The sequence below is a fragment of the Colobus angolensis genome, unplaced genomic scaffold (assembly GCF_000951035.1).
Source record: "Colobus angolensis palliatus isolate OR3802 unplaced genomic scaffold, Cang.pa_1.0 Scaffold5, whole genome shotgun sequence".
Lineage (NCBI taxonomy): Eukaryota > Metazoa > Chordata > Mammalia > Primates > Cercopithecidae > Colobus > Colobus angolensis.
In genome coordinates this window covers 1,087,578-1,098,605 of record NW_012118487.1, presented here as the reverse complement: position 1 = coordinate 1,098,605, position 11,028 = coordinate 1,087,578, and positions in this window count along the sequence as shown.

The following is an 11,028-nucleotide window of genomic DNA, read 5'->3' as shown; positions in this document are numbered from 1 at the left end:
TGGAACTAGCTATAGTCCCTCCTGTGGCGATCAGTCTTGAAACCAGAAGTGATACTCACCATTTCCGTCCTCTACCACTCATCCTAAATCCCCTCACCTGTGGTCAGCACGGGTGCTGATTTAGGTTGCTTACTTGGCAGAAAAACCCAATATTCACCCCTGATTACCAGGTCCTTGTGAGACTAAGGTTGCTGCAGTTGCACATGCATGGTTATTAGTGAACATTCAGCAATAACAGGTTCCCTGGTGAATATCCTAACTTCCAGATATACTCCTTCCAGCCCAGTTTTGTACTAGTGACTTTTTTTTTCCATATGATAATCAGAGTCAATAAGACCCTACATGTATAGTAAGTCATTTTGTTGCCTAATGGTCTACTGGTATGAGGAGCTCCAAATGACCAGAGAGCAGCCATAGCTGTAAGTTTCGTAGAACCTCTGCCTCTGTCTGGGGCAGGCATCTCCCTCCTGGGCTGTAGTGTAGCTGAGCCTGAAGTTTCAGCATGGGGAGCACCAATTTCCCGAGTGGGTCTCTGGATCTAACCATGAGAAGAAACATCCCTGCTGCCACTGCTGGTTCCTGTGCCTTGCCTGCTACCTACTGAACATCCAACCCCAAATCCTGACTATTGGTTCTACATACAGTCCTCACCTTGAAGGTCAGAGTCCTAACTCCACTGGATACCATTGCAAGCTTGTGTGTCAGTGGCACTTTTAAGAGGCTGTACTAGTCTGCTAGGGCTGTCATAACAAAATACCACAGACTGGATGGCTTAAACAATAGCAGTTAATTTTCTCACAGTATGGAGGCTGGAGTCCAACCTCAGGGTGTCAGCAGGGTTTGTTTCTTCTGACGCCTCTCTCCCTGGCTTGCAGGTGGCTGCCTTCTCACTGTGCCCTCATACGGTCACCTTCCGTCCAGGAGTGTTATCGGTACCCTAATTGCCTCCTTATAAGAACACCAATCATTTGGGATTAGGGCCCACCCAAATGACCTCATTTTACCTTAATTACCTCTTTAAAGGCTCTATCTCCAAATAGAGTCACATCTTGAGTTACTGGAGATTAGGACTTCAGCATATTACTCTTGGGAGGACACAGTTCGGCCATAGCAGAGGTCATTCCAACATTCTGTCTTGGCAGTAGGGTCTGGGTGATGTGACAATGTTATTCCCCCGTCACACATCCCTGGGCCTAAGGAGAAGTCCTTGATGCAAAGGGATCTCACTCAGTGTCCCATGTGACAATGTTATTCCCCCGTCACACATCCCTGGGCCTAAGGAGAAGTCCTTGATGCAAAGAGGTCTCACTCAGTGTCCCATGATGATAACTCTGGCACTCGATGAAAACTGGGTAGTGCTGGCCAAGGCACTACAGTAGGGAAGGCTTATCTGGAATAGGTGTCAATTGTTAAAAGTGTGCAATGCAATCACCTCGACGCGGAATGGTGGTTTGGTCTCTTTGGAGGCTGGTACACAGTGAGGATTCAGTATCCATCTCTGCCGCTTATGAGGCAAGCATTCCGCAGTGGCAGTCGCTAGATCACCCTTGGGGGCAGGGAGCCCCTGCTGTAAGGCCCACACAGAGACCCTCTTCCCACCACTATAGACACTCATGCCATACGTCCCCTGTGCAACCACTAGGGGCGGCTGGAGGAGACGCAGGACGCCTCCTCCACTGAACAAGTCATCCAATCCACCAGATGGTTTGGGGCTTCCTTGCTTTCTGTGTTCCGACTCTCATGGGTCCATCCATATGTCTCCTTCCTGGACATCCTTGCCTTTTTTTCCAATTTTAATTCTCCCAGGGCCTTAACTAACCAGCTAAACTGTTTGACATTGCCCAATACCATGTTTATCCTTGTTTCAGGCCCCTTTTCCTTTCCCGTAACGTTGGTGATCAGGTGCACTGTCTGAATTCTGCTTACCAGGGCGTTTCTCTTCACCGTTGCCCTTCAGTGTGGCCCGCGTGGGGCTGTGACGCAGCAGTAATCTGCTCCTGCCAGCTTCCTTCTCCCAAACATCCATGAACCAGGCCTGAGTTTTCACCTCCTTGATCACACAACATGAGTGAAAGAAACAAGACACAAAAGGGTGTCTTGGCGCCACTTAAATCCAGCCAATAAGAGGTGAAACCAAACCCTGCTGATGGAAGTAACGAGACTGATGACATGTGTGGGAAATGGTAGGGGTGACTGCAGAGAAGCAGAAGGCTTCCGGGTGTTAAGGCATGTTCTGTTTCTTGATGTGCATGCTAGTTACACAGGGTGGGTCACGCTACGAAAGTCACCACACACTACACTTATGAGTGGTACATATTCCTACATGATTGTTAAACTTCAATAAATTTTACAAAACCAAGCAAACAAAAGCAACCACAGAGTTCAGTCAGCTTACTGGATACAAAATTAACATACAGAGGTCAATTTTAATTTCCTGATGAGGTACAACAGTAAAAAAAATTAAATGTTAAATAGACAAACTCAAGAGCAGTAAAAACAAAAGCATGTAATTAGAAATAATCTAATAAAAGGTATGGTACCTCTAAGGGAGGAAATTATACGTTATTGAGTGACATTAAAGGAAAGTTAATAAATCAAGAGACATGCTTTCTTCATGGACTTAGGGACTCAATATTGCAAAGATGTAAATTGTGTACAGATTCAATTAAAATGCAATTAAAATTGTAACAGTTTTTTGAGGGGGGAGGGGACTTGACAAGTTTATTCTATGCAAAGAACCGAGACTTACCAAGACACTCTTGAAGGCAGAAAAAATATCTCTTGCAGCCATCAAGTCTTATTAACTACAATAATTAAGATAGAGGAGTAGAATTAGCACAAGACTAGAACAGAATTGAAATCCCGGTCACAGCCTCACACTTGACATCAGAACATCTGATCTGTGATAAGGTGGTGCTGGAAAAAGGAGGAAAGACTGTCCTGTGAATAATTGGCACTATGATGATTAGGTATCCATACCGAAACAGAAAGTGGGTCCTTACTTTATATAAAAAACAACCTCAGGAGGATCATATACATAAATGCAACAGCCGAATAATAAAGCTGTTAAATGAAAATAATGTAGGAAATTATAGTCTCATTGTAGGGAAATTTTTTTTCTTTAACAAAGTACCAAAGTCACTAACCATAAAGAAAAAAATTAATACGTTTGATGATATTAAATTGAGAACATCTGTTCACAGCATAAAGAGAGTACAAAGATAAGGAACAGGCCAGTCACAGTAGGTCATATCTATAATCCCAGCCCTTTGGGAGGCCAAGGCAGGAGGATTGCTTGCACCCAAGAGTTAGAGACCAGCCTGGGCAAGATGGCAAGACCCCATCTCTTAAAAAATAAAAATAACATAAATAAAATAAAGATAAGGCACAAAATAGAGAAGCTATTTGCAACAAATGCAACTGACAAATGACTCATGTAGAAACAACTCCAACAAATTAATAAGAAAAAGCAAATGACCAATTAGAAAAATGGGACAAACCCTTGGGTAGGCATTTCACAAATGAGGAAATCCCAATTACCAGTAAATACTTGAAAAGCGTATTGTTAATTGGACTAGATGAGCAAGAAGTGGCAAGTACATTGGATGATTTGATCGTACACATGCATGCCAGAGTACCATGTCAGTGAATATTTCAGCGGTCCAGCAGCCTGAGACACACGGGGCCCTCTGCGCCACAGAGGACACGTTTATATCTTGCAACTCTCACCTCTAAGAAGGAAACACAATTCCTGGCAGATCTCTACAGATTCTGGAAGAGCAGCTTACCTTGTACTAATGCTACTCTAACTCATACACTGGTTGATTAAAAACCAACCAACCAATCAACCTGCCACCTTTGTGTGCTTTCTAGAGCAGAAATGGGCTGGGTGGCAACTCCAGACTTTAGTACAAGTGGTTCTGCCTCCAGGGCCATACAACCCTGCAGACACCACTATGGCAATATCTCTGGTGTGATGGAAAGTATGTAGAGTTTATGGCAAGTCCCAGTAGGAGAATCACATGTTGACCCCGAGGGTTTGGGGCACATCCATGCTGTCTGCAGTGTAGAACTATATGCTTTCTTCAAAAGAACTCCTAACATGTTAGTGGCCGCTGGTAAATACGAAGAGCTGGCCATGAGACGATGACGGTGCTCCCAGAATTGCTCATAGAAGCTGGCTTCTGCCAGATTCACTGAGTCATAGGTCGGGGGCCTAGGAGCATTCCACCACGACATGGAAGTGATACCTCCAGGATCAGGCATCAGCAGGTCACAAGGCACGGGGAAACTCTCAGAGCAGATAGCCCAGAGCTCTGTGTTATTCGTGACAGTTGCAATCAAGGTGCCACCCTTTCAGCTCACACTTGTGGCTGCTTGAGGCCGCCAGCTCATGGAGGAGAACAAAGACTGAGCTTGGTTCATATATGATTGGCTGGATATGTGGGTGCAAGCAGAAAATGGATTGCAGCTGCACTGCAGCCCCCCATCACAGGTGGTCCTGAACAGTAACTGATCCGGGTTGTCAGTATTAGGAGATTTATTGAAGGAAATGACAGACAGAAGTGTAATCTTGGGTGGCCACAAGACAGGTAGATCTTCACACCACAACCCCCGAGATCCAGGGCTTATGTCTTGGGGAAAACTGTATGTGTCATAGAAGGAATATGTAGGTGGCTAGGGCATTGTGGCACTTACACAAAAAGGTATTCCTACCTAAAGGGTAACACATCGACTAGACATTCTGGAGGTATTCCCAGACTCAGGGTTAGTCACATGGATTAGCATTTGAAATAAAGTCACTCTTGTCCCCGCTGTAGCAATAAAGAGAAATCTTCCCAATATGAGTCATCCACTTTGTGTGGATAGAGAAGGGACAGGAATTTGGAATATATGTAGGCTCGTGGGCTATCTGTGTGGCAAATGGTTCGGTTGGTTGATTGGGCTGGAAGAAAATAAGCAGCAGATTGAGAATAAGGAGATCTGGGAAAGAGACAAATGGATGGCCCTCAGAGTGGGCACAAAGTGTACAGATCTTTGCATAACATATTAATCACCAGCAGAGAGCCAACCAGGGAAGAGGTTCCAAACCACCAATGAGAATCACTTGGCCAGCTGACCCCAGCCAGCCTCTGCCATCTGCCATTCATGTTGAGGAGTAACAGGCACATGAATGGGCAGCCGTAGTGGCAAGGTGGGAGGCTGTGCCTGGACCTGCTGGCATGAGCTCCCACGCACCAAGGCTAATCTAGCTACTGCTGCTGCTGAACATCCAGCCTGCCTTCAAGAGAGACAGATTCTGAGACTGTCATACGGCGCCATCCCTTGAGGACTCTCACCAGCCCCCTGATGGTCTTTTGAGCTTGGAAGGCACAATTCATCTTGACTAAAATTGGTACGTGCTCAAGATACACCCTTTCTTGCCTGAGGGCAGTTAGCTGGCACTAACACCTGAGGACTTTCCGGAATGCTTGATCCCACTGACAGGATCTGGAATGATATTGCCCCACTTCACAGCAAAAAACCCTACTTTACAGTAAAATGGTGCCAGTATATGACCATGAAATCCACTGGTTCTGTTGCATACCTGCCACCCAGAAGCCCCTAGCCTGAAAGAGTAATGAAACGGCTTATTGAAGATGCCACTGATTAACCAGTGTGGAGATGGTGACCTGAATGGATAAGGTATCATTCCCTGGGACAAGGTATCCTCTTAAACAATTGATCATTTATTAGATTTGGATTAGTAAATTACATACATGGGTCCAGAAACCAAAGGGTGGACGTAGAATGACCACACTTACCCTTATGCCTGAAAACTTGAGGAAGCTTTCAGGTACATAGTTTCTGTCCCTGCAACCCTAGGATGTGCAGATGTACTAGTTCCCAAACGGGAAACTTCTGCCAGAGGACACAGATGGTTCCACCTGTGTCCCGTTAGACTCCGGGCTCTCAAGAAGATACAAATGCTGTTTGATTCCACTTATATAAAATACGTAAAGTAGTCAAACTCACAGAGATGGAAAGCAGGATGGAGATTTCCAAGAGTTGGGGGGTACGGGGAAGGGGTAGTAAGTGTTTAATGGATACAGAGTTTCAGCTGGGGAAGACAAAAATGTTCTGGAGACGGATGGTGGTGATGGTCCCACAATAAAGGGAGTGTTCGTAATGCTACAGAACTGTGCCTTATAAATGGTTAAAATGGTCAGTCCTAGGTTGTGTTTACCTTACCACAGTAATAAACCTATCCACACACATACGTACATACATCTGGATGAGACAACCAGGGAAGGAGGGGAGTTTTGCAAGGCGATTGTTTCTGCTCAACAGGTAGACATAGGGCCGCCATTGCACCGCAGGCAGGGAAAATATAGTTGACACAGAGATGATCCACCTGGGCCTATTTTTATACATCCTTGTTCAATTTTTACAGTAAATGAACAAGTGCAGCAGCTATTGTTCAAGAAGGCCATGGTGACCAGAGACTCAGACTCTTCAGGGAGGAGGCTCAGGGTCACCTTTTCAAGTAATTACTGCAACACAAAGAAGTGCCAGCTGAAGGTAAGGGGGTCTGGAATGGCTGTTGGAAGAGGGAGTTGATGAATTACTGCCTTAAAACCAGCTCCAGTGGTTGTCAGTGCATTTCATCCCGCTATTCTGGAGTTTTCCTCAGAAAGGAAGCTCAACAGAATTCTGTAGGAGCTGATTCCAGAGCCTGTCTGTGGCAGACAGATCTGCATGGAGCAAGGAGTGGACTGCAGGGGATATTGTGTTGACCCCTGGAGAGAGGCCCTCCTCTAAGACCAAGGCACTCATTCCCCAGCTTTTGGGAGTGTCTGCAGATAACAATTCCTAGCTGAGTCCTTTTCTAGGTCGTACCTTAGCTTGAGGAGAGCTGCACCACCAGAGATCATGCTTTCTTCCCGAGAGAGCAGCCCATGCCCCACGACTGCTGGGGTGTCAAGGCCTGGACCCCTTGGCGCAATTTGAGACAACTCTAAATGTCCTGTTCCTGCTCCAGAGCTCCCTGTGGGGTCAGTGAAGACCTTTGTGTGATGTCTTTGCAGTTGAATTCAATGCACAGTCCCCAGATGTGTTTAGCCTGAGCACACTTTCAGGAAGATTTCTTGCACACTAGACTCCCTCTCTTGGGGATCTCAGTCTGCAGCACACATCATGCTCTTTTCTGACTCCTTCATCTATGTGAGAATCTTTGCATTTGTGGAATCAGTCAACTCCTTTATTTTTTTTAAAGGATTTGCTCCAATGAGAAGGTCCCTGAAGACGTTGTTGCTTTGACACGTTTTACATAATTTTATTTGATTATTCCTCTAGAATAAATTAGAAACTGTAGGAGAAAAGTTATTTAAAAACCATATGTGTACATATTTTTCTTATATATGCTTTCATTGACAGTTTTCCCTGGAAATTTAAAAGGTGTTTTGGGGAGAAAAAATCCGGTTTCTTCCTAGAGATGCTGATAATGTCAGTCAAATTATAGAGCACAGGGGAATAGTATAGTTTTCTATATTCTTGATTTTTAAAACTATGCTAACTAAATTCATGGCTGTTTCCTAAACAATGAATTCTTTGAATATTTAATGTGAGGCATTTTTGGTGCTTTTAAAGAAATGCTTTCTGGATGTCAGGAGACACTGCATGAGACAGAAGATGGCAGTTACGTTCCCGTGTTTTAATAGTGCAATTTGGCACTGCCACTTTGAGAAATGTTTTTATTTTAGAAAGTAGACTGAGTTGAAGTTCCCCACCCATTTCTATCAAAATTATTTCTAGATTGTATTGATTGTAAGAACATAAGAAGAGATGAATGTTACAGTCTGGTTTGTCTTCTCCAAGTCTCATGTTGAAATGTGATCCCCAGTATTGGAGTGGGGGCTTCATGGGAGGTGTCTGGGTCATGAAGGCAGATTCCTCATGAAGGGCTTGCTGCTGTCCTTGCAGTAATGAGTTCTCGCTGTTAGTTTTTTTTTTTTTTTTCCCACTGATGTGAGTTTTTTTAATTAATTTTTTTATTTAAATGGGTTTTTGGGGAACAGGTGATGTTTGGTTGCATGAATAAGTTCTTTAGCAGTGATTTCTGAGATTTTGGTGCACCCATCACCCGAGCAGTGTACACTGTACCCAGTGTGTAGTCTTTTATCCCTCGCCACCCCACCCTTTCCCCTGAGTCGTCAAAATCCAATGTATCCTTCTTATATTTCTGCATCCTCATAGCTTAGCTCCGACATATGAGTGAGAACATAGGATGTTGGTGTTCCATTCCTGAGTTACTTCACTTTTGATAATGATCTCCAATTCCATCCAGGTTACTGCCAATGCCATTGTTTTGTTCCTTTCTATGGCCAAGTAGTATTCCATGGTGTATATATATCCTGTTTTCTTTATCCACATTTTTGCAATTGCAAATTGTACTGCTGCAAACGTGTGTGCAAGTATCTGTTTCCTATAATGACTTTTATCCTCTGGGTAGATACCTACTAGTGGGATTGATGGATCAAATGGTAGCTCTACTTTTAGTTCTTTAAGGAAGCTCCACACTGTTTTCCATAGTGGTTGTACTAGTTTACATTCCCACCAGCAGTGTAGAAGTATTGCCTTTTCACCACATCCACACCAACGTCTATTATTTTTTGATTTTTTGATTGTGGCTATTCTTGGAGGAGTGAAGTGTTATTGCATTGTGGTTTTGATTTGCATTTCCCTGATCATTAGTGATGTTGACCGTATTTCCATATGCTTGTTGATCATTTGTATATCTTCTTTTGAGAATTATCTAGTCATGTCCCTACCCTGCGTTTTGATGGGATTTTTTTTTTTTTTTCTTGCTGATTTGTTTGAGTTCTTTGTAGAGTCTGGATATTAGTCTTTTGTCAGATGTATAGATTCTGAAGATTTTCTCTCACTCTGTGCATTGTAGTTTACCATGCTGATTATTTCTTTTGCCTGTACAGACGCTTCTTAGTTTAATTAAGTCCCATCTATTTATCTTTGTTTTTGTTGCACTTGCTTTTGGGTTCTTGGTCATGAAGTCTTTGCCTAAGCCAATGTCTAGAAGGATTTTTCCAATGTTACCTTCTAGAATTTAAGTCTTTGATCCATCCTGAGTTGGTTTCTGTATAAGGTGAGAGATGAGGATCCAGTTTCATTCTTCTACATGTGGCTGCTAATTATCCCTGCACCATTTGTTGAATAGAGTGTTCTTTTCCCACTTTATGTTTTTGTTTGCTTTATCAAAGATCAATTGTTGTAAGTATTTGGCTTTATTTCTATGTTTTGTATTCTGTTCCATTGGTCTATGTGCCTATTTTTACACCAGTACCACACTGTTTTCGTGACTATGGCCTTGTAGTTTGAAGTTGGGTAATGTGATGCCTCCAGATTTGTTCTTTTTGCATAGTCTTGCTTTAGCTTTGCATGCTTTTTCTTGGTTCCATGTGAATTTTAGGATTTTTCTTCTAGTTCTGTGAAGAACGATGATGGTATTTTGATGAAAATTCATTGAATTTGTAGATTTTTTTGGCAGCATGTTCATTTTCACAATACTGATTCTACCCATCCACGAGCATAGAATGTGTTTCCATTTATTTGTATTATCTATGATTTCTTTCAGCAGTGTTTTATAGTTTTCCTTGCAGAGGTCTTTCACATTCTTGGTTAGGTATATTCCTAAGTATTTTAATTTTTTTGCAGCTACTGTGAAAGGGGTTGAGCTCTTGATTTGATTCTCACCTTGGTCACTGTAAAGCAGAGCTACTGATTTGTGTACATTAATTTTGTATTCTAAAACTTTGCTGAATTCATGTACCAGTTCTCGGAGCCTTTTGGATGAGTCTTTAGGGTTTTGTAGATATATGATCATATCATCTGCAAACAGTGACAGTCTGACCTGTTTTTTAAGGTCTTTTAAGGATTTGGATGCGCTTTATTTCTTTCTCTTGTCTAATTTCTGGCTGGGACTTCCAGTACCATATTGAATAGAGGTGGTGCCAGTGGGCGTCCTTGTCTAGCCAGGAGGTGGTGCTTTCAACAGCACATCAGCTGCAGTCTTATAGGGAGGATGCAGACTTGCCCTGGGGGACCTGGCTAAACATTCAGGTTTCTCATGCAGTGGGCAGGGCCATAGACCTCCTAAGAGACGATGACCTTTGTCTTAGTTACCAGGGCGGGTAGAGAAAGACCACCAGGTGAGGGCAGGGATAGGCCTGTCTGAGCCCAGCTCTCCTTGGGTGGGGCTTGCTACTGCTACTGTGGGGAGACAGTGTGGTTCCCAGTCCAATGGAGTTAAATTCCCAGGGGAATTATGGCTACCTTTGCTGAGTCATACATGTCCCCAGGGAAGTTGGGGAAAGCCAGCAGTCACGGGCCTCACCCCACACCCACGCGGCCGGCAGTCCTAAAGGCTGGTCTCACTCCCACCATGAACCCCCAACAGCACCATGGCTACTTCCAGGCAGGTGGCAGCCAGGGTTGAGAACCTGCCCCAGACCACCAGCCTCCCCTCTTGGAACGCAAGCGGACTCACAGTTTTTCAGCATCTCAGGGAGCCTGTAGTGGCGATTCCGTTCCTTCCAATAGTCGGTGGATGATCTTGGCTTTCCTGGTATGTTCCTGTGCTAGTTCTGGGTGTGGTGGCATGTGTCTGTAGTCCCAGCTACTTGGGGGGCTGAGGCAGGAGGATCACTTTAGCCCGGAAGGTTGATGCTGCCCTTAGCCGCGATCGTGCCACTGCACTCCCCTGGGTGACCTGCTCTAGTAGGTTTTGAGAGAGCTCACCTGAGTGTTGGTTAGAAAGAGTCTAGCACCTCCCCGCATACCCCACCCTGCACCCCGCTTCTCTCCACATGTGATCTGCACACACCAGCTCCCCTTCCACCATGAATGGAGGAGGCCTGAAGCTCTCACCAGATGCAGATGCTGGCACCATGCTGCTTTTACAGCCTGCGGAATCATGAGCCACGTAAGCCTCTTTTCTTTATAAATTACCCAGGGATTTTAAAAACCTTTATT